Consider the following 26,761-nt stretch of genomic DNA (forward strand, 5'->3'; position numbering starts at 1 on the left):
TAATGGCCCAACTGAAAGCCCCTCCCCCCAAAAAAAGAAGCAGATACACCAAGAGGAGCAGACAGCTGGGAATAATCAAACTCAAGGCTGAAATCAATAAATTAGAAACAAAGAAAACTATTCAAAGAATCAATAAAACCGAGAGCTGGTTCTTTAAGAAAATCAAAAAGATAGAGAAACCCTTAGCCAAACGAACTAAAGACAGAGAGACACCATCCAAATCAACAAAATCAGAAATGAAAAGGGGGACATAACTACAGGCAGTGAGGAAATCCAAACAATCATTAGGTCCTACTACAAAAGCCTATATGCCACAAAATTTGAAAATCTAAAGGAAATGAACAATTTTGTTGAAAGATTCCATCTACCAAAATTAAGTCAAGATAAGGTAGAAAGATTGAATAGTCCTATATCCCCCAAGGAAGTAGAAGCAGTCATCAATAATCTCCCTTCCAAAATAAGCACTGGACCAGATGGATTCAGTGCAGAATTCTAACAGACCTTCAAAGAAGTGCTAACTCCAATTCTCTTCAAACTATTGCACCAAATAGAAACAGAAGGAACATCACCAAACTCATTCTATAAAGCCACAGTCAACTTGATACTTAAACCACAAAAAGACCCAACAAAAAAAGAGAACTTCAGACCTATATCTCTTATGAACATTGATGCAAAAATAATAAAATACTTGCAAAGCGATTCCAAGAACACATCAAAGATTTCATCCACATTGACCAAGTAGACTTCATCCCAGGCATGCAAGAGTGGTATAACATAGAGAAATACATCAATGTATTCCACCATATAAACAAATTGAAGGACAAAAACCACATGATCATCTCCTTAGATGCCTAAAAAGCATTTGAAAAAAGCCAACACAGGAATACAAGGCACATACCTAAACATAGTAAAGGCAATATACAGCAAGCCTATAGCCAACATCAAACTCAATGGAGAGAAACTTAAATCAATCCCAGTTAATTCACGAGTAAGACAAGGTTGCCACTCTCTCCATAGCTTTATAACATAGTACTTGAAGTCACAGCTAAAGCAATAAGACAACTATAGGTGATAAAGGGGATACAAATCATAAAGGAAGAGGTCAAAGTTTCACTCTTCGCAGAAGATATGATACTATACATTAACAACCCCAAAAATTCAACCAGAGAACTCCTTCAGTTGATAAACACCTTCAGTAAAGTGGCTGGATACAAAATCAACTCAAAAAAATCAGAAGGCCTCCTGTATACCAAAGACAAAATGGCTGAGAAAGAAACCAGGGGAACAAATCCTTTCATAATAGCCACTAATAACATAAAGCACCTTGGGGTGACTCTAACCAAGCTAGTGAAAGACATGTTTGAAAAAACTTCAATTCTCTGAAGAAAGAAATTGAAGAAGATATTAGAAGATGGAAAGATCTCAAATGCTCATGGATTGGTAGGATTAAGATTGTGAAAATGGCCATCCTGCCAAAAGCAATCTACAGATTCAACACATTTCCCATCAAAATACCAACTCAATTCTTTACAGACCTTGAAAAAAACATTCTCAGCTTCATATGGAGAAACAAAAAGCCCAGAATCTCCAAAACGATCCTGTACAACAACATATCATCTGGAAGTATCTCCATCCTGATCTCAAGCTGTACTGCAGAGAAATAGTAATAAAAACTGCATGGTATTGGCATAGAAACAGAAAGGAGAATCAATGGAACCGAATAGAAGACCCTGAAGTAAACCCACACACCTATGGATACTTGATTTTTGACAAAGAATTCAAAACCATTCAATGGAAAAAAAAACCCCAGCATCTTCAATAAATGGTGCTGGTCCAACTGGATGTCTTCTCCATGCAGAAAAAAATGAAAAGATCCATATTTATCACCCTGCACAAAACTTAAGTCCAAGTGGATCAAAGACCTCAACATAGAACCAGACACCCAAATAGGTTAGAAGAATAAGTGGGGAAGATCTTAGAACTCATTGGCACAGGAGACAACTTCCTGAATAGAATACCAACAGCACAGGCTCTAAGAGCAACAATCAATAAATGGGACCTCATGAAACTGAAAAGCTTCTGTAAAGCAAAAGACATTGTTGACAGAACAAAAAGACAGCATACAGACTGGGAAAGGATCTTCACCAAACCTATATCTGACAGAGGGCTGATATCCAGAATATACAAAGAACTTAAGAAGTTAAAAAGCAACAAATCAAGTAATCCAATTAAAAAAAATGGGGTATGGAGCTAAACAGAGAATTCTCTATAGAGGAATATAGAATGGCAGAGATACACTTAAAGAAATGCTCAATGTCTTTAGCCATCAGAGAGATACATATCAAAATGACCCTGAGATTTTACCTTACACCCATCAGAATGGCTAAGATAAAAAAAAAAAAAAAAAAAAAAAAAACTCAAGTGACAACACATGCTGAAGAGGATGTGGAAGAAAGGGAACCCTCTTCCATTGCTGGTGGGAATGTAAACTGATACAACCACTTTAGAAATCAATCTGGTGCTTTCTCAGACAATTAGGAATAATGCTTCCTCAAGATCCAGCTATACCACACCTCCTAGGCATATATACAAAAGATGCTCAAGTACACAACAGAGACATTTGATCAACTAGGTTTGTAGCAGCTTTATTTATAATAGCCAGAACCTGGAAACAACCCAGTTGTCCATCAATGGAGGGATGAATATAGAAATTGTGGTACTTTTACCCAATGGAATACTACTCAGGAATTAAAAAACAAAGAAATCATGAAATTTGCAGGCAAATGGTGGGATCTAGAAAAGATCATTCTGAGAGACGTATGCCAGACAAAGAAAGACACATATGGTATATACTCACTTATATAGATCTATATGATATAATAAACATACTGAAATCTCTACACCTAAAGAAGATAAGCAAGAAAGAAGACCCTGTGTAAGTTGATCAGTCCTCACTTAGAAAAACAAATGTTATGCACACTGGATGTAGGAGAAAACAAGTAACAGGATAAGAGCCTACCACAGAGTGCCTGTGAAAAACTCTATGTAGCAGTGTATCAAAGCAGATACTGAGACTCATAACCAAACTTTTGGCAGATTGCAGGAAATCATATGAAAGAAGGGGTAGTTAATATAACCTGGGGAGGACAGGAGCTCCACAAGGACCAAATAAATCTGGGCAGAGGGTTAATTTATGAGACTGTTAATTTATGAGACCATGTATGGATACAACCTAGAACCCCTGCTCATATGTAGCCCATGGTAGCTCAGTATCCAAGTGGTATTCCTAGTAAAGGTAACAGGGACTATTTCTGACATGAATTCAATGGTGGGCTATTTGACCCCACCCCCATCCCACACACACACCTGAGGGAGGAGTAACCCTGCTAGGCCACAGAGGAGGACTTTGCAGCCAGTCCTGAAGATACCTGATAAGCTAGGGTCAGATGAATGGGGAGGAGTTCCTTCCTTATCAGTGGACTTGGAAAGGGGCAGGGAGGAGATGAGTGAGGGAGAGCAGGATTGGGAAGGAATGAGGGAGCTGGATACAGCTGGGATACAAAGTTAATAAACTGTAACTAATATTAAAAATTATATAAAAGTATTTCAAAAGATAAAGTAAATAAAAACATACTTTATTATTATACAAGTTTTTTGTACATTAAAACATCTTGAATACATATATATATATATATAACATATTAAGCAGTATTATGCATTTGATTCAGCTTAGAATTTAATTTTATCTTTTAATACAATTATATGTTTCAGTATATCACGATTTCATGGTTTATATAGCTATTTTTTCCAACAAACAAAAGGTAGATTTGAGTATTTCAGTTTTTTTTGAAAACTGATAATCTTCATGAAGATTAATCAAAACAGGCCATATAAGAGTTCAAAAAGGCTGTCTAATAAAAATATATTAAATATTTAACTGTAAAACCTAAAATTACAAAACTATTAGAAAAAATATTAGAGAAAAGTTGGTGATACTAGTATTGGCAATGATATTTTTGTTTTTATTTTTTATTTATTTATTTTTTATTTTATTTTTTTATCAGTTACATTTTATTAACTCTGTATCCCAGCCGTGTCCCGATCCCTCATTCCCTCCCAGTCCCTCCCTCCCTCCCTCATCTCCACCATGCCCCTTTCCAAGTCCACTGATAGGGGGGACCTCCTCCCCATTCATCTGATCCTGTTTTATCAGTCATCTTCAGGAATGGCTGCAAAGCCCTCCTCTGTGGCCTAACAGGACTGCTCCTCCCTTCGGGGGTGGGGAGACCAAAGAGCCAGTCATTGAGTTCCTGTTAGAAATAGTCCTTGTTCCCCTCACTTTGGGAAACCAATTGGTTACTGAGCTACCACAGGCTACATCTGAGTGGAGGTTCTAGGTTATATCCATACATGGTCCTTGGTTGAATGTCAGTCTCAGAAAAGACCCTGTGCCCAGATATATTTGGTCCTTGTGGAGCTCCTATCCTTTCCCCATCAGACTAACTCCCCTTCTTTCTTATGATTCCCTGTACTCTGCCAAAGGTTTGGTCATGAGTCTTTGCTTTGAAAACACTGCTAGTTAGAGTCTTTCAGATGCGCTCAGTAGACTCCTGTCATACGTTCAATGCACATCCCATAAAAATGTGATATAGTCTTTATTTAAAAATGTGAGTATTCATCTTTAAAAGTGGGACATCATTCTTACCTAGGGAAAATCTTACCAATTTTTGTTACCCTTTATTTAACATGAATGCCACTGCAGAATGCTGTTTTTCCTGGTCAATGAAATTTTGCAGGTCATGTTAATCTCATTATACAACACTGCAACCTTTTCCCAATGTGGGAAGGTTAAATAGACCTTTTTAGAGTAAGTTAAAGTTCATCATTGATTACTGTTACTCCTACACCAGCACTTTCTGATACTTTTTGAACACATATTCTTCTCTTATGTGGGCTTAAATCTGTTAATTTTGAAAAATGGTCATATTCTTGGTGTCTTGTGGGCAGGGATCTTTCATCAGCCTTTGTATTGATACTTTCTTTGTCTTTCTCATCTTTTTACCCAAAGCATGAGCGAGCCAGAAAGCAACACACACACACACTCACACACACACCTGTATTATTTTCTTACAATGTTCCATTTTCTCTGCCTATATGTAGGCAGGTGCTTATTAAGCCAGAAGCAAGCAGTGCAGGGAGCAGACTATAGAGTTGGAAGGCCACATTCAGTCTTTGTTCCAACTGTTAGCAACAGGACTTTAAGCAAATCAGTACTTCTTTTTTTTATTTTATTTAATAAATCAGACTCTCTTTGTACCAGAAATGGTGTTAAAGATGAAGGGTGGAAAAGGAGTGCTACATAAAAACTCTTAATTGTATTTTCTAACTATTAGAAAAAAGAATTGTGTAACTGATAATTAAAACATTGAATTCCATTTCATTACCTTTTTCAATGGAATAATAAAAATGGGATATCCTAAAAAATGTACAGAATTGATCCAAAATTTTATGTTAATACTGTATTTTATATTACTGTAGCCTAAAATGTGAAAGTTTCTGGTTAGCAAATGAGTTTCTACACAAAAGTGACAAGAAAAAAAAAAAAAGATGAACTGGAATCCTTGTAAAGCAGCACATTGACTCATTACTTTTTGTCCTTGCTGATAACTTAAAAGTAACATTTTTTTTCTTTGCAAGTGTCTTGATATAAAAAATGTGGTGTTTCACTATTCTACCTCTTCACTGCCTTTCCTTGGGCAGGGAGTTGGCAATTGCTCCTGTACCCTTATACGTAGCAGCTTCACTGCTGCTTTTGCTGAAATGTGAGCAGAAATTATATATGACACTTTGAAGTAGGTATTTTAAAGCTCCTGAAACCCTGTGAATTCACTACTCTTCCTCCCCCTTCCTCTCTCTCTCTTTTCCTGTCTCAACTTACTCCTTCCCTTTCTATCTCTCACATGTGTATGTATGCATCTTGGAATATGGGAGGTCAGAGGTCAGCCTTGGGTATTTCTGAGGACACCAGCCTTTTTTTTTTTTTAAGAAATGGACCCTCAGGTGTCCTGGAACTTCAAAGTATTCTCGGCTACCTAGCCACAATGACTCACTATTCTGCATATCTCTGCTTAGGTCTGGAATTATAAGTGCATTTATCAACATACTGGACTATTATAATGACTTTTATAAAGGAGGTCTGGGGATCATATTCCTTTTCTCATATTTTGTGACAAGCACCTTACTGACTGAGTCATTTCCTCAGGCTCTCATCAGTTTTTCTTTCCCTGCCAAGCGTATCACCACATCAAGAAATAAAAAAGAAAATATTGCAGTCAAAGTAGTAAATTTATAAATGAATTGTTATTTTTACAATCAGCCAATAAAAAGTTAATTGCCTGTCTAGAAATTAACAACACAAAGTAAGAGACTTAAATTTATTTTTAAAACATTTGCTCACCCAAAGACAAAAACTTCAACATTTAACTATTAATTACAAAGTATATAAAAGATTTTCAGCATTCTTGCTATAAACTAAGGATGGTCATAATCTTCTGTTTTCAGCTTGTTAAAGAGAGCTTTTGTTGAGGATTTATGGCACATTTATCAAGTGTTTTTTAATATATTAAGAAAAAGCATATGGTCTTTTAGGAAGTTTTTAAATATATTTTTTTATGTATTACAATTTATTCACTTTGTATCTCAGCTGTAGCCCCCACCCTGATCCCCTCTCAATCCTGCCCTCCCTCCCTCCCTTATCTCCTCCCATGCCCCTTCCCCAGTCCACTGATAAGGAAGGACCTCCTTCCCTTCCATCTGACCCTAGCCTATCAGGTCTCATCAGTATTGTCTTTCATAGTCTTCCTCTGAAAAATCATCCTGAGTGATGTATTCCAAAAGCAGAAGTATATACACACGGTATATACTCACTTATAAGTGGTTATTAGACATGTGAAACAGGATAATCACAGTAACATCTGTATACCTAAAGAAGCTAAGCAAGAAGGAGGACCCTGGGTAAGATGCTCAATCCTTATTCAGAAAGGCAAACAAGATAGACTTCAGAATAAGGTGAAAACAAGGAACAAGACAGGAGCCTACCAATAAACTGTAATTAATATAAAAATGAAATTTAATTAAGAAAAAAGAAAGACAGACGCCTTCCACAGAGGGCCTCTGAAAGACTATACCCAGAAGGGTATTAAAGCAAATGCTGAGACTCATAACCAAACTTTAGGCAGAGTACAGGGAACCTTATGAAAGAAAGAGAAGATAAAAACATCTGAAAGGGACAGGAACTTCACAAAGAAAGCAACAGAACCAAAAATTCTGGGCCCAGGGGTCTTTTCTGAGAGACACTCCAACCCAGGATCATGTATGGAGATAACCTGGAATTCCTGCACAGATGTAGCCCATGGCAGCTCAGTCTAAGTGGTTACCCTAGTAAGGGAAACAAGGGCTGTCTCTGACATGAACTCAGTGGCTGACTCTTTGATCACCTCCCCCTGAGTGGGGGGCAGCATTACTAGGTCTTTTAGCATATTAATTTAATACGTTATATTGACTGACTTTGAGATGTTAAGACAACCATCTGGAACATCTCAAAATCATACAAATACTATGTTGTCTTTATTACATAGTAATCAGTTATGGCACAGAATCAGGCATCTTCCTTAAGATAACATAGTTGGTCCAAGAGAGTGAGCTACAGCTTGAACTCAGTACCCCAAGGGCCCTGCATGTCTCCATAAATTTAGTGATATTTGTAGTCCTAAAACCTCACCACTTGTTATTATCCCATTGAGAAAGACAACAAAGTTGACAAGTATATAATATCTATTATATCTCTACACAAGACATAGAAATAAATGCTTGAGTGAACATTTTTTCCTTACAAAATAATAATGAGAGTGATCTATAAATTGAAAAAGCTGCAAGACTCACTACATTAGAAAAGTAAACTAATCATAGCCTTATCTTCCTAGATGCTCTTCTCAGCATAATAAGAAACTGCTGAATTCTTGGATTTTAATGCATAAGAATGAAAAATGTTTGTAAAACAAATGCATGATAAATCCACAGTACTAGGGGTGTTCCAGTTGTCTATTGCTCTATAAAGTTATTGCAAAATACTTTGGAATATTCAAAACAAATATTTATTGTCTTACAGTTTCTGAAGTCCAGGAATTGAGGAAGAGCCTGCTCTCCTACTTTAGAGCTCTAGACAGTTGTAGTCAGATATCACCAGTATTTGTTGTAGTAGTTCTAGTCATCTAAGGCTCTAGAGACTAAAGGATCTGCTTACAGAACTGCTGGAAGGAGGCCTCAGTCCCTGACTACACAGACTCCTACAGAAGATGTTTTTTTTTAATATATTTTTCATTAAAATAGCATTATATTGTTTTCTCCTCTCCTTTCCTTCCTCCAGCCCTTCTTACCTACCTTTCCTCAAAATGTCCCAGGCCTCCACTGTCAAGTTATGATCCTTTATTATTATTATTCTTATATAAACACATATATGAGTGGTAATGTACACACACATCTATCTTTGTATTTATATCTAACTATTTATCTAGAAAGAGACAGAGTAAAAAAGAGTGTCTGCTTTTGTTGTTGTAGTATATATGCTTTCAAAGTAAACCATACTGCACTGGATAAGCAATAAGGAGTTTCATCACTGAAGATGCTAACCCTCCTTTTTCAGAAGTCATTAATTTCCTGTAATTCTTTTGTCTAGCAGTGCGACTTCATGAATTTTCTCCACTTCCACATTAAGATGTCCATTGGTATCTATCGATTTGAATGTGGATTACAGAAGAAGACAGGGAACAGGACAGGAACCTTCCACAAAAGACCCATGAAAGATTCTACCCAGCAGAGTATAGAGACAGATGCTAAGACCCATAGCTAAAACTTTGGGAAGAGTGCAGAGAATCTTATAGAAGAAGAGGGAGATAGAAAAACCTGGAGACGACAGAAGCCCCACAAGAAGACCAACAGAGCTAAAAATCTGGTCCCAGGGGATCCTGAAGAGATGGACGTACAGATGTAGCCCATGGGCTACTCAATCTCCATGTGGGTTCTCTAGTAAGGAGAAGAGGGGCAATTGCTGGCATGAACTTAGTTGCCTGCTCTTTGATGACCACCCCCTGGTAAGGTGGCCATAGAGAAAGAGAATCCAGACTGTTCTGATGAGATCTGATAGGCTAGGGTCAGATAGTAGGGGAGGGGACCTTTCCCTGTCAGTGGACTAGGGAGAGAAGAGGGAGAAAGGGTGAGACCAGAGGAGATAAGGGAGGGGGCTACAACTGAGATACAAAGTGAATAAATTATAATATATATATTGATGATGATGATGATGGTAATGAAAAAAATTAAAAAAAAATATGTCCATAGATGTTGTTCTGGTCTTATTTGTACAGATATTTCTAGATGAGACTTTTTCACAACAGAACTTTTCCTATTCTGCCTCTTTCAGTCTTTCTCTCTTTCAAGATGTTCTCTGAGCCATAAATATAGGTGCTGTGATACATATGTACCTGTTAGGGCTAGGCTTCATACTATCTGTTAATTGTGTTCAGTTGTAATTTTCTGTGACAATATCTGTTTGCTATAAAAAGAGAATTCTTGGGTGAGGTGTGCTTAGTTACACTTAAATATGGGTATAAAAATAAAACATAATGTAGTGAGAAATTATACTGGTCTAGCCTTGCCTAATTATAAAATGAGTTAGGGATCTAAATGGGATTTTTAATAGAAGAAATAAAAATGTCTGAGAAATGCCTAAAAATGTATTCATTGTTTTTAGCAGTTTCATTCTTCTAAAGGGCAGCTATTGTAAAGGTGTCTCTCCTTACTGCAAACTGCCAGTGAAATTCTCAAAATGTTTAACACACATTACAACATATGATGTCAGATAATATTTCCTGCCAAATATTAGAGCATAAACATGCCATAAAATTTGAAACTAGAGAATTCAAATATATCATAAGTGATTGTGAGTGGAGGCACAAGGGATTTCTCTGTTATAGAACAAAGAAGATGATGAATAACCAATTTGCGAAGTTGTCAGAAATTTAATTCAACTTGGATTAATTTGAGAATCCACGTTAAGGAAAGAATAAATGAGAGAATCAAAACAAGTAACTTAAGTAAAAAAGAAACATGTTTCTTGCACTTCCAAAGTTTCCTTATATAAAAACAAAACAAACAAACAAAAAAACAAAGCAAAACTATCTGGAAGTTTATTCTTACTTTTCATTGTGGGATAGAATATGGGGAAATTGTGATATTTAGAAGTGTCACTATATTAGACTGAAAAGCAGTATATTTTCCACTTGTAGAAAGTCTCTTTTTTTTTAATTTCTTTTATTCACTTTGTATCCCAGTTGTGGTCCCCTTTCTCATCTCCTCCCCCTCCCACCACACCTCTCTCTTACTCTGCTATCCCTCTCCCCTGATCCTCCTCCCATACTGTATGACTCTATCAGCTCCTATCAGGACTACCTGGATCCTCTTCCCCTTTGGGTTGCCTAGGTTGACCCACCAGGGAGAAGTGATCAAGGAACAGGCAACCAAGTTCATATCAGAGACTGTCTTTTTTCCAGTTACTAGGGGAACCACATGGAAACTGAATGGTCTGTGGGCTGCATCTGAGAAAGGGGTCTAGGTCCTCTCTATGTAAGGTCTTTGGTTAATGCATCAGTCTCTGAAATCCCTCCTGACCCCAGAATTTTTGGTTTTCTTGGTTTCTTTATGGTGTTCCTGTCACCTGGGAGGGGGTCCTTTTCCATAAGACTGTTTTCCCCTCTGAATGAGAATTAAGCATCTTAACTAGGGTCCCCTTGTTATTTAGCTTCTTTAGGTTTGTAGATTTTAGTACGTTTATCTTATATTAAACAGCTACTTACATTTATAAGTGAGTATATACTATGCATGTCTTTCTGCTTCTGTGTTACATCACTCAGGATGATTTTTTTTTTTTACTTCTATTTACCTGTACATTTCATGATTTCCTTGTTTTTTGGTAGCTGAGTAATAGTATATTGTGTAATTGTACCACGACTTCTGTATCCATTCTTTGGTTGAGGGCCATTTAGGTTGTTGTCAGAATATTGCCACTACTAATAAAACTGCTATGAATATAGTTGAGCAAATGTTATTGTTGTATGGTTGAGCATCTTTCAGATATATGCCCAAGAGTGGTATAGCTGTGTCCTGAGGCAGGACTATACCAAATTTTCTGAAAAAGTGCCAGATTGATTTTCAGAGAGGTTGTACAAGCTTACATTCCCACAAGCAAAGGAGAAGGGTTCTCCTTTCTCCACATCTTTGCCAGCCTGTGTTGTCACTCAAGTTTTTGATCTTAGCTATTCTTTTGGGTGTGTGATGGAATCTCAGTGTCTTTTGATTTGCATTTTCCTGATAACTAAGGATATTGAGCATTTCTTTAAGTGTTTCCCTGCAATTTGATATTCCTCTGTTGAGAAATATGTTTAGCTTTGTACCCCTTTTCAAAATTGGACAATTTGGTTTGTTGGTGTTTAATTTATTGAGTTCTTTATGTATTCTGGATATTAGCCTTTTGTCAGATGTAGTATTGGTAATTTTTTTTTCCAATCTGTAGGCATCATTTTGTTGAGTGTCCTTTGCTTTACAGAAGCTTTTCAGTTTCATGAGGTCCCATTTATTTATTGTTGATCTTAGAGGATGAGCCTTTGGTGTTCTGTTCAGGAAGTTGTTTCCTATGCCAATGAGTTCTAGGCTCTTCCCCACTTTTTCTTCTAACAGATTTAGTGTGTCTGGTTTTATGTTAAGGTCTTTGATCTACTTGGCCTTTAGTTTTGTGCAGGGTGATAAATATGGATCTATTTGCATTTTTCTACATGTTGATATCCAATTAGGCCAGCATTTCTTGAAGATGCTGTCTTTTTTTCCATTGTATTGTTTTGCCTTCTTTGCCAAAAATCAAGTGTCCATAGGTGTTTGGGTTTATTTCTAGGTCTTTTATTCAATTCCTTTGATTCACCCATCTGCTTCTATGCCAGTACCTTGCAGTTTTTATACTATTGCTTTGTAATACAGCTTGAGATCAGGGATGGAGTTACCTCCAGGCTATCTGTTGTTTTACAGGATTGTTTTAACAAGTCTGTTTTTTTTTTTCCATATGAAATTGAGAATTGTTCTTTCAAGTTCCATAAAGAATTGCATTTGTATTTTGATGGGAATTGCACTGAATTTGTAGATTGCTTTCGGCAGCATGGCCATTTTCACTATGTTAATCTTACTGATCCATGAGCATGGGTGATATATCTTCTGATATCTTCTTCCATTTCTTTCTTCAGAGACTTGAAGTTTTTTCAAACATGTCTTTCACTTACTTGTTTAGAGTCCTCTTTAAAAAAGTTCTCTGACAACATTGTTCTTATGAAACAAAAGGCTAGACGTAGCTGCCATCTTTAACGTGTAGCTGAGGCTTTCATTCAGTTGAAGTACTATAGGTTCAAACAGTTGACTACCTCAGGGCATCTTCTAGGGTGTGTACACATAAGTCTTTCAGCTATCAAGTAAATAAGATGCTGTTTATTTTTAGTTTAAGTTACTTTTTCAATAATAAGAGATTCTTGGGGGTATATTCAGGTTAGTGAAATATTTTAATTTTTAAAAATAGATTATATTAAATATAGAACTTATTTCAATATAATATGGAGGCTATTCCAAAACCTCTGCTGTTAATAACAAATGTTGTAACAGGAATGTAAACTACTGGTGAAAATGGAGAGCAAATATTCAGTGTCATTACATCTATATTTGTGTCCTGATTCTATCATTGATAGGGAAATATTTCTTAGAAAATTATGTTTTTTACTTCACTGGCCTTCAATTTAATCCTCTTTGAAACACCTATAATAGTGACTTCAGAAAACTATGCTCAAATATAAATGTCATTCTGCATATGAGTACCTGGTTTAAACAGGCAATGTAAGGACAAGAAAGGCACCCTTGACTTTGCCCCTGTGTCCATTGAAGAGTCTTTAAATCATTCATTTGTCTATTCCTCTTAAGGTTCAGTTGGAAGAACTACCGTAGGACAAGTTGCCAACCTATATCACCACTCTACTACAATCTGCCAACCTCAGAGCCAGGTATGTTTGAAGAATGCTACGCCGGACACCTCTACTAACTAGAAAGTAGAGAACAGCAGATAATCTGTGATGGAAAAACATATGTCCACATGGTTGGAAACATACCTTTTGCAAAAAACAGAGAAGCATATGTTAGTTCATTTGACTCTGGAGGAGTTTATATGGAGGACAATTAGTAGCCTTTCTTTCTGTTCCTTCAAATATTTAGTTAAGGATATAAGTGATTTTTCAGACACAATATGACTGATATAATGAACTAGACAGGGTAGTGGACATTTAGCATCCATTCCGATAGACTTCGATATGTATCAATTATTATTTGATTGAAACTTGATCTCAATATAATCATTCTCTTTTTCTTCATTCTTCCTGTCTCACAAAAAAGAATCCCAACACAATTTGACCTTCTTTCCCCTTTGTTAAATTCAAATTACATCAATTGTTTAAAATGAATTATTATTTTGAAAAAAAAAACATTTTTCACATTCTTAAAATTTCATAGTTCCTTTTCAAAGTCAAGTGATGTGTCAGTCACATAGTCTCTCACACACACACACACACACACATAAACAGACACACAGGTGGGGGGGTGGGAGAAGAAGACTTAGTTGATTTCATAGCAGAAACTAAAAGTCAATATTTCATTCCAAACTCCTTCCAACTCCAGGTACTTTAAAAAACAAATTTAAAACTGTCTTTGTTTTGTGGCCAGATTGTTGCCAAAGCCCATTTGTCCCAGTCATTAGTTAAATAATAAACTCTGTCTAGTACTGTGGAAGCGAACAATGAGAAGCTGAATTCATGCCTCCTAACAGATGTTGTAAGCCAGGAAGTCACTGATGCACTTCATGCAATCTTTTTCAGAGCAAGTTCCTGGCTGTTTTCACGCTCTAGTCCATATTCACAGGCTCACTAACTGAAATGTGAAGGAAAACAAAGCCAGGAATAAAGCCCATTCCCCAGGTAATGCTGCATGGCATGGAAGCTGTCAAGGAAAATCGAATATCGGCCTTCTGCCTCCCATTTCTCAGTGAAGTGGGCTTTGTGGTTTTTTTTTTCCCTTGTTTGTTTACTTTGGTTAGGTTTTGAGTTTTTGTTTGTTTTAAATCCAGGCATTGATTCTGGAATGTGGGAAACAATGAACTTACACTGTAGCAAAAGCAGACATATCTATAAAAAAGGCTTAGGAATGAATTACTAATTTTAATTTCTTTAAGAATTCAAAACAGTTATGAAAATGTCCCTCAATCTGAAAAGTGAAGAACTCCAAAAGAAATTAGAAAACGCAAGTGTTGAATTTTTTTTAAGGGTTTTGAGTTGGCTGTGTTATCTGGCAACATAAGTCCACAAAATGATGTTAATCCCTAAAGCAAAATCCAGCAATGCTACCAATTTCTTATGCTCTGTATTCTCCATGGAGTTCCACCAATGTGTTCCATTAATAAAATAGCATGCAAGAAACAAGATTCCACCTCCTAATTATTAAAGGAGAGCAAATATTCATGTAGCTGTATAGTTTGTAAATTTCAGCTAGTAAAATAAACCTGAAAATACCTACAATGAATTGATTGCCAAAATCTCAGGGGTCTTACAAATACTTTTTACAAATTGGTTCATCAATCTTTACAGAAAATCTTTACAGAAATACCCATTTTATTTACAGAGTAAAGTATACAGAGGTGGGATCAGACTGTCATTGAAACAGCCAAAGTTGATAACATTTTGTCAGTTTTGAGTCATGAATCTTGGATCTAGCTCCCTTTACCATATCTTCCAACTCAATCTGATACCATGACATATACTTAAACAAATCAAAATGACTTGATAAGAGACTTTTAATGAAGGTGTGTCCATACGATTATTATAGAACATGTCAAATTTTTATATTTCTTTTTTCTAAATAAATCAGTGAGGTTCAGGTCCTCTGCATTCATTTTCAACACTCATTTTGTTTCCTGAAAGAATGTTTCAAAATATGAAACAAAGAGAATAACTACATGCATTTGCACACTAATGAACATAAGATAAACTGTTCATTGTATCCTTTCATTGTTTTCATTACCTAGATATGGGGAAAAGGCCAAGAGAAACAATATGGCAAAGTGGGAAGGAGATGCACATTAAAAGTCGGGTTGGGAGAAATTCTGCTTTCAATAATTGTTATCACATGGTCACAGAGAAGTGCTACAGACAGATTAATACACATGTATGTCTGTGTATCTGCATGCATATCATATGTTTGTCAGTTCCACATATCTGGGAGTACATGGAGATGCCAGAAAATGGTGTTAGGTCAGTTGGAGCTAATGTTCTAGGCAGTTGTGTATTAGCAGAGGTGGGAGCTAGGAACTGAACTCAGGTCAGAAAAGCAGCAAATCTTCTTCTCCTTCTCCTTCTCCTTCTCCTTCTCCTTCTCCTTCTCCTTCTCCTTCTCCTTCTCCTTCTCCTTCTCCTTCTCCTTCTCCTCCTTCTCCTCTACCCCTGTGGCCTGGTGAGGTAGCCTCACCAGTAGAAGGTGATCAAAAAGCAGGCAACGGTGTCCACGTCAGATTCTGTCCCCATTCCCCTTACTAGGGAATCCACGTGAGAACCAAGCTGCCCATCGGCTATATCTGTGTAAGTCCAGCCCTTGCATAGTTGATGCTTCAGTCTCCACCTGCCCCCACTGCCCTGGGCACTGGTTAGTTGGCTCTGCTGGTCTTCTTGTGGATCTCCTGTCCCTCTGGTTTCTTCTATGTCCCACACACACACTTGTACAAGACTCCCTATGCTTTACCCAAAGTTTTTTGCACATCTCTGCATCTGTTTTCATCAGGTACTAGCTGGAACCACTCAGAGGACAGCTATTCTAGGCTCCTGTCTGTAAGCATAGCAGAGTATCATTAATTGTGTCAGGGGTTGGCTGTCTCCAGTGGAGTAAGTCTCAGTTTGGACCAGTCATTGTTTGGATATTCCCTCAATCTCTGTTTTAATTTTGCCCCTACACACCTTGTTGGCAGGGTAAATTTGGGTCAGAGTTTTTGTGGATGGGTTAGTGTTGCCCTCCCTCCACTAGGAGTCCTGTCTAGTTAGAGGGTGGCCTCCTCAGTATTTATGACACCTGTTACTATGAGTCTCAGCTAGAGTCACCCTCCTATCCTCCCAGGAGCCTACCCTCATAGGTCTCTAGCTTGTCACAGAAAGGACCCTATGGAGGATGATTGACTCCCACTCAGAAGTAGAAATAAATTAGACAGTGGAAGTGGTTGAAAAGAGAGAATAGGGTAAGAAAGTTAGCACAAAGAGAAATGAGGATCAATATCAGACTGGGAAGAACATGGGCAGGAAGACAGAGGGCTTCCAGAGAGAAGAGAAAGCTTTGGTAGGTTCTTCTCTTTGGCATCAAATACACTTAACCACTGGTCTGTCACTTAAAGGGGTATATAGGTTATACAGATCATGTTCATCCCTCCAATGAAAGTTCAGTATGAATTTTATGTATCCAGGTAATTTACAAAAGAATTAAGGAAAACCAGTTATCTGACTATTATAAGCAAATAAAAACAATCTCTAATTCTTCCATGTATTTTCACATTACCAATTTTGACTTTCCCAGAGAATGGTCCCATTGGATAGAACCTCCATTTTCAATTCCAGAAAAAATCAGAAGAATGGGATTGTGTTTCTGAGTCTCAAACAATAGTAATAGAATTTGCTTCTTTGTGAGTATTTTCTCCAAAATAATTCTAATCCATGTATATAACTCCATCACCTACTTTCACCTAGGAATTGTGAGGAGACTGAGAATTGGGGGATGACTAATTTTTAGATTACTTCATAATTTAACTTGTGGAAATACTTTGGTAAATAATGATATGAAAATATTCTTCTTTCTGTTTCTGGGACAGCTCACTCAAGATAATCCTTTCCAGTTCCCACCACTTACCTGCAAATTTGACGATTTCCTTGTTTTTCATTGCTGAGTAATAGTCTATTGTGTAGATGTACCACAGTTTCTGTATCAATTCTTCAGTTGAGGGGCATCTGGGTTGTTTCCAGCTCCTGGCTATTACAAATAAAGCTGCTACAAACATGGTTGAACAAATGTCCTTACTGTGTACTTGAGCCTCTTTTGGATATATGCCTAGGGGGTGGTATGGCTGGACCTTGAGGAAGCGACACACGGTATATACTCACTCATATAGACATATAATATAGGATAAACTTACTAAAATCTGTACATATAAAGAAACTAATCAAGAGGGAGGACTCTGACTAAAATGCTCAATCCCCATCCTGAAAGGCAAAGAGGATGGACATCAGAAGAAGAAAACAGGAAACAAGTTGGGAACCTGCCACAGAGGGCCTCTGAAAGGCTCTTCCCTGCAGACTATCAAAGCAGACACTGAGACTTATGGCCAACTGTTGGGCAGAGAGCATGGAATCTTATGAAAGAAGTGGGAAAGTAAGATGTGTAGAGGAACCCCACAAGGAGAACAACAGAACCAGAAAATTTAAACACAGGGGTCCTCCCAGAGACACATACTCCAACCAAGTATCATGCATGGAGATAACCTAGAACCCCTGCACAGATGTAGCCCATGGCAGTTCAGTATGCAAGTGGGTTCCATAGTAATGGGAAAAGGGACTGCCTCTGACATAAACTGATTGGCCTGCTCTTTGATCACCACCCCCTGAGGGGGGAGCATCCTTACCAGGCCACAGAAGATGACAATGCAGCCACTCCTGATGAGATTTGATAGACTAAGATCAGAAGGAAGGAGAAGGGGACCTCCCCTGTCAGTGGATTTGGGGAAGGGCATTCGTGAAGAAGGGGGAGGGAAGATGGGATTAGGAGGGAAGGAGGGTGGGATTTATGAGGGGATACAAAGTGAATAAAGTGTACCTAATAAAAGTTAAAAAAAAAGAAAATATTTTTCTTGTTAGGTTTAGGCAGATATAATTTATATATTAATCTAAAATATACTGTTATGTGATACTGTGATGTGTTGTTGTTTAAAGAGAAATGAAGGAATAATCAAGATGAAAAGTTCTCCTTGTATGGACTGATACTGCTCTTTTTTGTGGATCATCTGTCGCTGTGGAAAGGATAATGAAAAACGTGCTGTATACATAACAAGTAATCTCTCAACTCCTGCTTCTTCACCTATGACATGGGTAGAATAATATTTAAAAGTGTTCTTATGAGGACTAAGGTAATGACTATCAGGGGCAAAGAGCAAGAATTGATAGAAAGTAGACATTTTTTGTTAGCCTGTCATCATAACCTTCATCAATAGCCCTTATTGGTCCAAGGGTTTTATCTGTTGTACACACACACTTGTATTTTCAGCATTGCATGGTTTGTTTACTTTCAGTAGTTGAATTTGTCTTCAGGCTTCAGATTTGGTTCGTTCTGTAAATCCAAGGTTAGAAAAGATTACTTTGTATTGTCTCAGACCACTAGAAACAGACATCTTCGGAATAATTTCAATATGACTGCCACTTACTTTCTTAATAGAATCTAGAGTCAAACGTCTATTTTATGATCATTATCTTCACCAGGAAGCTTAACACTATGAAAGAAAAATTGTATAGATAATTATTTGAATTTAAAAGTTTTCATTCACATGAATCAATTGAAGGCAAAGCAAACTGATTAAATTGTGTTTCCATTCAGATTCAATTATCACATATATCTAAATGATACTTGCAGCCAAGCAAGAAATAAAGGTACTTTAGCTGATGTTCAGAAAAATAAAATTTTCGTAGATGTTGAAGGAAAGACAAAATATATGCTTCTAATCTAATAATCATTCTCCTTGATGATTCCATTTCAGTTGCTGAATGTGGATATCTGCACTGTTCATTTTACGTTGTTAACAGTGAAAATCCATTCTGTCCATGGGCCTCTCACACTAATTATTCCATATGCCTTATACGTGTTTGTTGTTTTAATATTCCAAATATTTCATTTAACACAATTACAATTTTTTCTTAAATTTATTTTTTCTAATTTTTAATAATACTTTTTATTTTTATATTAATCACAGGTTATTTACTTTGTATCCCAGCTGTAGCCCCCTTCTTCATTCCCTCCCAATCCGACCCTCCCTTTCTCATGTCCTCCCTGACCGTTTCCAAGTCCACTGGTAGGGGAGGTCCTCTTTCCCTTCCTGACCCTAGCTTACCAGATCCCATCAAGACTGGTTGCAATGTCCTCTTCTGTGGCCTAGCAAGGCTGCTTCTCCCTCATGGGTAGGGAGTAGGTAAAAGAGACAGCCATTGAGTTCATGTCAGAAATAGTCCCTGGTCCTCTTACTAGGGTTCCCACTTGGATAATGAGCTACCTGGGCTACATCCAAACAGGGGTTCTAGGTTATATCCATACATGGTCCTTGGTTGGAGAAACAGTCTCATAAAAGACACCTGTGCCCAGATATATTTGGTCCCTGTGGTGCTTCTCTCCTTTCCAGGTCATACTAACTCCTCCTTCTTTCATATGATTCCTTGCATTCTGCCAAAAGTTTGGTTATGAGTCTCAGCATCTTCTTTGATACACTGCGAGGTAGAGTCTTTCCGAGGCCCTCTGCAGTAGGCTCCTATCCTGCTTCTCGTTTTCTCCTACTTCTAATGTCCACCCCATTTGTCTTTCTAAGTGAGGATTGATCATCTTACTCCTATTTTTTTTTTTTTTTTTTAGTATTTTATCCTATCTTATAGATCTAGTACCCACTTATAAGTGAGTATATACCATGTGTGTCTTTCTGCTCCTGGGATATTTTGCTCAGAATGATCTTTTCTAGATGCCACCATTTCCCTGCAAATTTCATGATTTCCTTGTTTTTAAGTGCTGAGTAGTATTCCATTGTATAAATGTACCACAGTTTCTGCATCCATTCCTCTGCTGAGGGACATCTGTATTGTTTCCAGATTCTGGCTGTTACAAATAAAGCTGCTATTAACATGGTTGAACAAATGTCCTTGTTGTGTACTTGAGCATCTTTGGATATGCCTAGGAGTGGTATAGATAGATCTTGAGGAAGCACTATTCCCAATTGTCTGAGAAAGTGCCAGATTGATTTCCACAGTGGTTTTACTAGTTTACTTTCCCACCAGCAATGGAGGAGGGTTCCCCTTCCTCCACATCCTCTCTAGCATGTGTGGTCATTTGAGTTTTTTATCTTAGCCATTCTGATGGGTGTAAGGTGAAATCTCAGGGTCATTTTGATTTGCATCTCCCTGATGGCTAAAGACATTGAGCATTTCCTTAAGTGTTTCTCTGCCATTCTCTATTCCTCTACAGAGAATTCTCTATTTAGTTCTGTACCCCATTTTTTAATGACATTGTTTGATTTACTGCTTTTTTAACTTCTTCAGTTCTTTATATATTTTGGATATCAGCCTTCTGTCAGATATAGGGTTGCTGAAGATCCTTTCCTAGTCTGTAGGTTGTCGTTTTTATCTGATGACAGTTTCCTTTGTTTTACAGAAACTTTTCAGTTTCATGAGGTCCCATTTAGTGATTGTTGCTCTTTCTAAATTTTATTTATCAAAACAATATTCTGTATCTCATACCGCATGAAAAGAAAGCTCAGAGATTAAGAACCAAAATGCAGAATTTTTAACCCTGGCTTTCAGCTTATTGTCTATGATAGATGTAAAGATACGATCTTTAGTTGGCATTCTTATAATACTGTTGAAGCTTTCAACAGAAATTTTCAAGGAGTTCTGAATTACAGCTACAACTCTAGAACATATACTATCAACATTTGTCTCATTGAAAAGAGAAGATTTGGTCACATTGGTTTGAAATGTCAGAAAATAGTTTAAATTGTAGTTCAATTGCAGATAGTTAAGGATATTTTTTCCATAATTTCTCAATCTGAAATTTCAACTAACAATATATTATATTCCTAGAAAAAAAATCACAGGATACTGAATAAAATTACCAAAGAAAAGCCTGTGCAATTTTATCTTTTAATATCACATGAGTTTCTACTCACACATAAAATAAAAATATGCACATATTATAAATTCACAGAGCATGAACTTAATGTTTATTTGGCAAAACCTCATTAAAAATACATGCTATTGATTTCTATATGCCTTGGTTTCTTCATTTATTCAAAATAAGTACATTCATTATAAACCATTAGTGGCAGACACTATCCTTGGAGCTAGAAAAGAGGTGATAAATTTTTGTTTTATAAAGCCTAAACATGAGGAGATACATTCTTTTAACAGAAACAGAAAATAATTAATAGCAAAGATAATTGTAGATAATGCTTAGGGCTGTGAAGAAAAGCTTGTGGGTTGCCATCAATAATTTCTTGCTAGAAGGATTAAGGTAAAGTGACAGTTGAGGGAGGCTTCTCTTAAGAAGTAACACTTGATTTGAGATACAAGTGAAAAGAATGAGCCAATTGTATGGACAACTAAACAATCTAGAACAAGTAAATTTTTAAAACAAACAAAAATTACAAAACCTTGGAGTAATGGCTACACTTAATACTTTTGAGGAAAGAAGACTATAACAAATAACAGGTGAAAGCATATGTTAGTACCTACTTGGGAACAGAACTAAAAGCTGTTAAGTACTCACAGTTATAATTATGGAAAGTCTTGGTGTGGCTGGACTGTGATGCAACATGGGCAATCTCATTAAAGCATAGCTTTACTAGAAACATTACATCATCTAACATCATGTTACATTGTCAGAACTATTTATTCATATCAATTTGGTTTCACATCCTGGTGCTGAATGCTTGTTTCTCAATTGATTGCACTATTTTGGAAAAATGTGAAAGATGATCACTAGGAACAGGCATTTGAAGCTTATATCCCAGCACCTCTTTCTGCTTCATAATCTACCATAACAGTAACACCTTCTGTTACAAATTTCTGTCACTACAGACAGAGTAGTTCCGTGAACCCTTCCTTCTGTTATGGACTGCAACCTCTTTGATACAATGTACCCATAACAAATCTTTTCTTTCTTGAGTTGGTTTTGTCATATATATATATATATATATATATATATATATATATATATATAATTTGTCACAACTAGTAACTACATTCATTTTTAGAGAGCAACAGAAAGGATCATGTCAGAATTTCATGCTATTTGAAGAAGAAATGACCACCATTCATTGGATCTATATGACAAAAAGATTCGCTGTAATGATCTATACTAACAATATTGACTATCATGACCAACATCAGACAGGAACTCACTGCAGGACATATCTATACTTATGTAGACATTTATGAACAGTATTTATTTTTACAGAAAGAACTAAAACAACAGGTTGAATGAATTGAAAATTACAAAAACACTGGATAATTATAATTAATAGTGGAATCCCTAAATTGATGACTGCAGACACTGAAAAAAATTATACAATCAGCTTCCCCCAGACCTCCTTCCTCCTCGGCACAGCGGAGTCATCTTTCTCAGCGCAGACCTAACTGCCTGGGGTATACAGCCGCTGAGACGGAGCCCCAAGCACTTTAGCGGCAGACAAAAGCCAGCAGTACGTGTCCCGGAGTCCCAGATTCCTGCAGCTGCTGCACCATCCTCCCAGGGCGCGAATCTGCTAGACACCATACTAGCTCCGCAGGATCGCCATCACTAACGGTACGGCCCGCCCAATCCCACAGTGACAGAGAATACGCTATATACTCACCAAAACCAGGCAGAAACGTCATACAACCTGGACACACCAGGCGCTGGGCCTCCCAAGCTTGGAGAGCACAACGAAGAGATCCCAGGACTTCCCAGAAAGCACTGGGACTAGCAACCCAGTCTCCAGCAGGACTGGGCAGCAGAGCAGCACTGAACTGGCGGGGCACCACAGCCCTCCAGTTTAAGACTAACCAGGGCCAAACCAGAGAACAGAGAGCTTGGTTACCCCATCCCTGCTGAAGTGACCACCCTGAAATCTCCAGCTGCAGCAAGACCTCAGAACCTGGCAGTGACAGCAGCACAGAACTGGCAGAGCACATCAAAGAAGCAGGGCCAAATCAGAGAGCAGAGAGCCCCGGATACCACGATCTCTGCCAAGAGACCTGCCTTCCTCAGCACACTCTGAGAGTGCTCAGCTTCCTGAAGAACTCTCCAGATACCAGAGAGAGACAGCACCAGTCTGATCTGCAGAATCCAAAAACAAACAGGGAAGGTTTCAGATAAGCCAATGGCCAGGGGTAGGCAAAAGAACACTTCCAACATAAATGAGGACATCATGACTTCACCAGCCAACCCCAAAATCGATGGATACTCCAATTCAGCAGAAGCACAGGAAAATGATTTTAAAGCCATGCTTGCCCAATTATTTGAGGCTCATAAGGAGGAAATGAACAAGTCTTTCAAAGAGATGGCCAGTCAATTGGAGGCAAAGAAAGAAGAAATAGACAATATCCTTAAAGAAACACAGGCAAACATAGCCAAGCAAATAGATACACAAGTAGAGGAAAAATTAGTGGCATATAAGAAGGAAATGAAAAAAGAAATAGAGGCCATCGTAGAGAGACAGGAATCCATATTCAAACACATGAAAGAAATGGTGCAAGGCATGAAAACAGAATTAGAATCAATAAAGAAAACACAAAATGAGAAAACCCTTGAGCTTGAGAACTTGGAGAAAAGATCAGGAACCACAAAAGTAAGCATCACCAACAGAATACAAAAGATGGAAGAGAGAATCTCTGGAGCTGAAGACACATTGCAAAAATGGATACTTCTCTCAAAGAAAAAGTAAAATCAGAAAAGTTCCAATCACAAAATATCCAAGAAATCAAGGATGCTATGAAAAGACAAAATGTAAGAATAATAGGAATTCACGAAAAAGAAGACTCCAGACTCCAAGGTCCAGAAAATATTTTCAAGAAAATCATAGAAGAAAATTTTCCCAACTTAAAGAAAGAGATGTCTATAAATATACAAGACGCCTACAGAACTCCAAATAGACTAGACCAGAAAAGAAACACATCACGTCACATCATAGTCAAAACACTAAATCTACAGAACAAAGAAAAGATATTAAAAGCAGTAAGGGAAAAAGGCCAAATAACATATGAAGGTAGACCTATCAGAATCACACCGGACTTCTCATCAGAAACTATGAAAGCCAGAAGGGCCTGGGCAAGTATCATGGAGACTCTAAGAGATCACAAATGTCAACCCAGACTACTATACCCTGCAAAGCTTTCAATCAACATAGATGGAGAAAACAAAATATTCCATGACAAAACTAAATTTACACAATATCTACACAGCAAACCATCCCTACAGAAGATACTAGAAGGAAAACTCCAATCCAATGAAAACAAATTCACCAAAGAAAACAGGGCATACAGATAATATCGCAACAAAAATGAAAAGAAAATAAGCAATGAAACAGGGTTAGATCACCGACTCCATTACAAAAGGAAATAACATGCATTGGTCACTATTATATATCAATATCAATGGACTCAACTCACCAATAAAAAGACACAGGCTGACAGAATGGTTAAGGAAACAGGATCCAACATTCTGTTGCATCCAAGAAACACACCTTTGCAACAAAGATAAACACTACCTCAGAGTAAAGGGCTGGAAAACTGTTTTTCAAGCAAATGGTTCCAGAAAACAAGCTGGAATAGCCATCCTAATATCTAATAAAATAGACTTTCAACCCAAGTTAATCAAAAAAGATAAGGAGGGCCACTATATTCTCATCAAAGGAAAAATCCACCAAGAGGACATCACAATCTTGAATATCTATGCCCCAAATACAAGAGCACCGACATTCGTAAATGAAACATTATTAAAGCTTAACTCATACATTGATCCTAATACCTTAATAGTGAGAGACTTCAATACTCCACTCTCACCAAGGGACAGATCAACTAGACAGACACAAAATAGGGAAATAAAAGCACTCACAGAATCCCTAAATCAAATGGACCTAATAGACGTCTACAGATTGTTTCACCCAAACTCAAAAGAGTACACCTTCTTTTCAGCAGCGCATGGAATCTTTTCCAAAATAGACCATATAGTGGGTCACAAAGCAAGCCTCAACAGATACAAAAGGATTGAAATAATCCCTTGTATACTATCTGACCACCATGGACTAAAGCTAGACATCAACAACAACAGAAACAACAAAAAGCCGACACGCACATGGAAACTGAACAACTTACTACTCAATGACAGCTGGGTTAAGGAAGAAATAAAGAAAGAAATTAAAGACTTCCTAGAATTCAATGAAAAGGAAGGCACAACATACCCAAATTTATGGGACACATTGAAAGCAGTGCTCAGAGGAAAATTTATAGCACTAAGTGCCTGCAAGAAGAAATTCGTAACATCACATACAAACAACTTAATGGCCCAACTGAAAACCCTAGGAAAAAAAAAGAAGCAGATATACCCAAGAGGAGCAGATGGCTGGAAATAATCAAACTAAGGGCTGAAATCAATCAACTAGAAACAAATAAAACTATCCAAAGAATCAATGAAACAAAAAGCTGGTTCTTTGAGAAAATCAACAAGATAGACAAACCCTTAGCCAAACTAACTAAAAGGCAGAGAGAAACTATCCAGATCAGCAAAATCAGAAATGAAAATGGGGACATAACCACAGACACTGAGGAAATCCAAACAATTATTAGGTCATATTACAAAAGCCTATATGCCACAAAATTTAAAAATCTAAATGAAATGGATAATTTTCTTGAAAGATTCCATTTACCTAAACTAAGTCAAGATCAGGTAGAAAGACTGAATAGCCCTATATCTCCCAAGGAAATCGAAGCAGTCATTAACAGTCTCCCCTCCAAAAAAAGCCCTGGACAAGATGGCTTCAGCGCAGAATTCTACAAGACCTTCAAAGAAGTGCTAACTCCAATTCTCCTCAAGCTATTCCACAAAATAGAAACAGAAGGAACACTACCAAACTCATTCTATGAAGCCACAGTCACCTTAATACCTAAACCACACAAAGACCCAACAAAAAAAGAGAACTTCAGGCCTATCTCTCTTATGAAAATTGACGCAAAAATACTCAATAAAATACTTGCAAACCGAATCCAAGAACATATCAAAGATATCATCCACCATGACCAAGTAGGCTTCATCCCAGGCATGCAAGGGTGGTTCAACATACGGAAATCCATCAATGTAATCCACTACATAAACAAACTGAAGGAGAAGAACCACATGATCATCTCCTTAGATGCCAAACAAGCATTTGACAAAGGCCAACACCCATTCATGTTTAAAGTCTTGGAGAGATTAGGGATACAAGGCACATACCTAAAGATAGTAAAGACAATATACAGCAAGCCTATAGCTAACATCAAACTCAATGGAGAGAAACTTAAATCAATCCCACTGAAATCAGGGACAAGACAAGGCTGTCCATTGTCCCCATATCTCTTCAACATAGTACTTGAAGTCCTAGCCAGAGCAATAAGACAACTAAAGGAGATCAAGGGGATATAAATCGGAAGGAAGAGGTCAAAGTGTCACTATTTGCAGATGAAATGAGAGTATACATGAGCGACCCCAAAAATTCAACCAGAGAACTCCTTCAGCTGATAAACACCTTCAGCAAAGTGGCAGGATACAAAATCAACTCAAAAAAATC

The sequence above is a fragment of the Meriones unguiculatus genome, chromosome 1 (assembly GCF_030254825.1).
Source record: "Meriones unguiculatus strain TT.TT164.6M chromosome 1, Bangor_MerUng_6.1, whole genome shotgun sequence".
NCBI classification, from domain to species: Eukaryota; Metazoa; Chordata; class Mammalia; order Rodentia; family Muridae; genus Meriones; species Meriones unguiculatus.